Genomic DNA, 5,860 nt, shown 5'->3' on the forward strand with positions numbered 1-5,860 from the left:
CGGGAAAACAAACAGATCCATCCTGGAGAGGGTTAAACCAGGCTACTCCTTGGAGGCAAGGATTCTGGGGCTCTGTCTGACATACTTTGGACATGTTGTAAGGAGAGACTGGTCCTTGGAGAGGGGCATCATGCTTGGTAGGGTGGAGGGACAACTCAGAAGGGGAAGACCCTCCATGAGGTGGATTGATTCAGTGACTGGGGTAATCGGAATGTGTGTGTCAGAGGCAATGAGATTGGCACAGGATAGAGTGGGGTTTAGGGCTGTTGTACATAGGGTCGCTATGAGTCGCAAACGACTTGACGACACATAACAACAACAACAACAATCCTATAACTGACAAGGTTGTACTACTGGACAGATATCAAAATATTCAGTTTGATGATGAATATGGTACCATCACACTTTGTTATTTCTGACATTGTTGTTGACTCGCTTTGGAGTCAAGAATGACTTATAGTTATCACATGAACAGCAGATCTGAATTCTGTTCAACCTATGGCATCCTCACAATCTCTGACACACTTGAGCCTGTTACTATAGTCACTGTGTCAGTCCACCTCATTGAAGATCTTCATCTCTTTTGCTGTCACTCCACCTTCCCACCTGGATGAGCTGACACTCTGACTGTGGCAATGGGCTTGAGTGTGTCAGAGATTATGAGGGTGGCATGAGATAGAACAGTGTCCAGATCCATTATTTATAGGGTTGCTATGAGTCATATCAACTCAACAACACCTAACAACAATAACCACAACAACTTTTCCAAACATAATGTCCTGGTCCATGGTATAGCCTCTCCTAGCGACAAGCTCAAAGTATGATAGATGAAGCTCTGTCATCTTTCTCCAAGACTTATGTATTTGTTTTTTAGAAAGTCCACGGGGTAGTCAGTATTCTTTCTTCTCCAATACCACAATTCAAAGGCATCAATTCTACTTCTATCATCTTTATTCATTATCCAGATATCAGAAGCATAGCAATTGAAAAGCTCATGATCTGAATCAGGCACACCTTAGTCCTCAAACTAAAATCATTGCTCTTCAATAATTTGAAGAGGTCTTTGACTTCTCAATGAAATACATTTGATTTTCTGACTGCTGTTAAAAAGAATATTGATTGTGGATTCAAGTAAGATGAAGTAATTGACAATTTCAATCTTTTCTCCTTCTATTATTCTGATACTTATTGGTCCAATGGTGAGAACTTTTTTACATTGAGATACAATCCATGTTGAAAACTGTGATATAACTATAATACTTAACCTGTAGCAAGTGCTTCAGGTCCTTCTCACTTTCAATTAGCAAGGTTGTGTCATCTGCAAAGTCTTCCTCCAATCCTGATGACAGATTCTTCTTCATAGAGTCCAGCTCCTTGAATAATTTGTTTAGCATACAGATTGAATAGGGATATAGAAAGCATACAACCCTGATGCACAAATTTCTTAATTTCTTTCCCCTTTACTAGTTTAGTTACAAAACTCAAATACAAATTTGACCAAATTCTTTCCATTTTCCTCAGTCTCCCACTCATCAAATTGTACAACCCAATGATTAATGCCCCCTCCTTCTGCTTCCAGCCTTTCCCACCCCTCCAGGGTCCTTATACTAATTTCTACAATAATGGTTTTATACAATATTTATGCCTGTCAGACTGAGTTGGTTCACTCAGCATAATGCTTTCCAGTCCCTCCCAAGTTAGATAATAATTTACAAAGTTATTGCTCCTGTGGGCTGCATAGTATTCCATTGCGTGAATGTACCATAACTTCTCAATCCATTTGTTTATGGTTGGACTTTTGGGCTGTTTCCATGTTCTTGCGATGGTGAATGATGCTGCTATGAACATTGGTATACAAATTTCAGTTTGTGCCTCAGTTCTCATATTTTCAAAGTATATTCCAAGTGGTGGAATAGCTGGGTCATATGGAATTTCTATGTCCAGGTTTTTGAGGAACTGGCAAACTGCCTTGCAGAATGATTGTACCATTTTATAATACCACCAACAATGTATAAGAGTTCCTTTCTAGCCATATCCTTACCTCTTTTTTAGGTCTAGTTTACTTGGTGTTCTCTGTACTTCTTGGATGTAGGTTTCCCCATTCCTTTTTTAATTTTAAAGCATGTCTTGTTTCCTTGCTTTCTCTGCATACAGCTGCTTGGTCTAAGTATAGATTTCACATGAACACAATTAAGTGTTCTGGAATTCTCATTTTTATCAATGTTAGTTATAATTTTTTATGATCTACACAGTAGGAAGTCTTTGCATTGTCAATGAAGCATCAATAGACATTCTTCTAGTATGTCTTGCTTTTAGCCACAATGTCTGCTGTCAGGGTCCTCTATAGAATACTAAAGAGTAATGATGCCAGTATAGGGACTAAGGTGTGCCTGATCTAGGTGATGGTATTTGCAATTAATTGCTATGCATCAGAGAACTGGACAATGTCTAAAGATGATAGAAAAAGAACTGGTTCCTTTTAGTTGTGATGCTGGAGAATAGTACTGAACATACAATCGACTGCCAAGAGATCAAATAGGTTTATATTTAGAGGGTTAAACCAAGTTTCTCCTTGGAGGCAAGGATTTTGAAGCTCTGTCTCACATATTTTGGGCACATGGCTGGGAGGGACCAGCCTTTGAAGAAGGACATTATGCTTGGAAGAGTAGAGGGACAGCGCAGGAGAGGAAGAACATAGATGAGATGTAACTCATCAGTAACTGGAGTAATGGGGGTAGGTGTGGCGAAGTCAGTGAGACTGGCTCAGGATAGGGTAGGGTTCAAAGCTATTGTACATATGGTCGCTATGAGTCATAGAGAAAATTTAATGGCACATAACAATAACATCTGACATCATTAATGGTGTCCCTGATATTCTGACCTTTTCTAAATCCATTTTAAAATTCTAAACCCAATATGTGATGCTAATGGCTGTGACACCACTGTGCCAAATTTCTGACATAGCAGACCAGATATTTAGAAAGTTATTTGATTAAAAATGGCCAATGCTAGTCCACTTCAGCTTGCTAATGCCTCAGATATCAAGGTGCAAGCATTCTGTTTTTGACAGCTTCCAATTTTCTTTGATTCAGACATTGTACATTCCACTTCTTATTTTGAGTGGTGCATGTCAGCAGATAAAAGTTCTAAAAGTGTGACTCAATCCACCTCATTAGCATTTACTCTGGTGATATAGTGGTAAGAAGCTGCGCTGCAATCCCAAAGGCTCCTCTGCACTCTCTTCCAGTGAGACTTATTGCACTGAAAACTTGCAGGAGGGTCAGCTGTGAGTCAATCCTCACTCAACAGTACACTACTGCTTTGAGGAGGCAACATTTCCACGAGTGGTATTTTGAGTGTCTTCTTATCTGAGGGATTCATTTACCTGACACAATTTTGACAATATTCTGCTGTTACCAGGGATAGCAGTTTTAATGGGACAATTTTTTTTGGAGCTCTGATAAAATCTATCCATGGTGATTCTGCTGGTATTTAAAATGTAACAAGCTGACAGATGAGTAGTGGATGTTATGAACCAGACAGTGGAATTTTCCATCAAAAAAACCCACTAAACCAACCAAAAAAACCCTAAAAAAACCCAACAACAAGTAAACTTTTATGTTTGACTGTTAGTCCCTTGAGTACTGTACTCAGTTGGAGTTTTATTTTCCCATCTCTGATCCAATCTGAAGTTCTTTTCTGCAATTCAATCTCTATGGCTTTAATCATTTTGGATTGTACCAGGGACTTCTCAGCAATAAAAGAAATGGAGAATCAGGCTTGGCATGGGACGAGTCTTTGAGCTGGAGTAAGACATTACATATGACTTGTTTACCCACAAAAGGACCCACTGTCAGATTAAATTAATAAACAACATATTTTAATCGTTAAGGTAATAGCAGCATGTGTAATTTTTTTGCCTCTATTTTAATAATTTCTCTGTTTTCACCAGCTAGATCGTGAAATTCTTTTCAAAGTTTTCCTGTTTCACTACAGAGAAAGCTTCATTATGAGACTAAAATAATGCTTCAGAGTCCCAAGAAATACCAGAGAGTTTTATACACCAGAGGTTAAGTGATGCTCAGAGCCACTTCTTTGTCCCTCAGTGCAGGGTGTTTTTGATTTTTGTTTGTTTGTTTTGTTCTTTTAAAATTATTTGATATTGGTTTGCATATAAAGTTCGTATACATTGTGTTTCACAGTATCCTTATTTCACTTTGTGTTTCATGCAATCATTCCATTCACTGTGTTTTATACAATTAATCACCATTGAACTATGCTCACCATTATCCTCCTGTCTTTTGAAAACCTCATCTGATCTTTTCCATTTCTTTTACACTCTCCCTCCACCCACCAAATTGTGCAACTCTGATTTCCCCCCTGCTCCCACTCCTTTTCTCCTTGGATACCCATACATGTTTTACTAGTTATCCTTCTATTTTTATAATAATGGTCTTATGCAATACTTGTCCTTATGAGACTGAGTTAGTTCACTCAGCATAGTAATTTACAAAATCATTGCTCCTGAGTGCTGTATAGTATTTCATCATGTGAATAAACCATAATTTCTCAATCTATTTGATTGCAGTTGGACATTTGGGCTGTTTTCATGTTCTTTAGATGGTGAATAACGCTTCTAGGGACATTGGTGTACAAGTCTCTGTTTGTACCTCAGTTCTCATTCTCTTGGTGTATATTCAAAGCAGTGGAATAGCTGGGTTATATGAAATTTCTGTGTTAAGCTTTTTGAGAAAGCACCAAACTGCCTTCTAGAGTGATTGTACCATTTTGCAATCCTACTAACAATGTATAGGAAAAACCTATCTCTCCACATTCTCTCCATCATTTAATACTTGCTGTCCTGTTAAACTTTGCCACTGGTACTGGAATGAGATGGTATCTCATCGTGGTTTTGATTTGCATCTCTCTTATTCAGTGCAGGATTTTCGAGGGACAGGTCCATGGACACCATTAGCAAATTGAAGCAGCATAGGTTCCAGTTTGCAGAGTTGAAGTGGAGTAGATGAAGTGTAAGTCTGAGTTACAGACCTGGACATGCCTTTATTTGGGTGGCCCTCGGCAGCATTTAGACCAGGTGAGTTGTAAGAAGTCCTATTGACCAAGCAAGTCTGCAGGAGATCTTCTTGCTTTGCCTTGGCTGGAAATTGTGCCTACTTACATCTCCCATTTGTCTGTGGGACAAATGTTGGTAAGAGATCTTGGTGTTTCCAGGAGAGTTCATGGTGAGCAGAACAGGACACAGTTCCTAGAGCAGATTTTCCTCATCAAGACACTTTTCAGAAAAGGATGTAGCATTTGAATGTATTTGCATTTTTCCTCATGTATGTAAGCTAAGCCCAAGTGAAAACAAGATCATAGGTTTCAAAAGAGAAGCATCGTTTTGTGAGATATTTTGCCTCCTCATGTAGTGTAATGTTTAAAGAGTTCATTTTTTCAATGCTGTGTAGAATTCCATTATATAAATATACCATAGTTTTCCTATCCATTTATTTTTTGATAGGCACTTGGGTTGCTTCCATCTCTTCGCTATTGTAAATAATTCAGCAATAAACACGGGTGTGCATATATCTGTTTGGATGGCAGTTATGGTTTCTTGAGAGTATATTTCCAGTAGTGGAAATTGCTAGGTCAATTGGTATAAAGCAGGTCTGATATAGGGATTAAGAGGAGAATAGGATGAAAGTGGATGGATAATAACAATTGCAATGTAACAGATGAAAGAAAGAACTGTCTAAAATGAATATATGATTAGGCATTATATGTACAACAACAGCCCAGAATAAGAGATACATCATTGTGGAGAGGACTGGGTGGGAGGATGGGGAGGAAGGAAGGCTGT

The sequence above is a fragment of the Elephantulus edwardii genome, unplaced genomic scaffold (genome assembly GCF_000299155.1).
Source record: "Elephantulus edwardii isolate Elephantulus edwardi_28Jun2011 unplaced genomic scaffold, EleEdw1.0 scaffold00012, whole genome shotgun sequence".
In the NCBI taxonomy this organism is placed as follows: domain Eukaryota; kingdom Metazoa; phylum Chordata; class Mammalia; order Macroscelidea; family Macroscelididae; genus Elephantulus; species Elephantulus edwardii.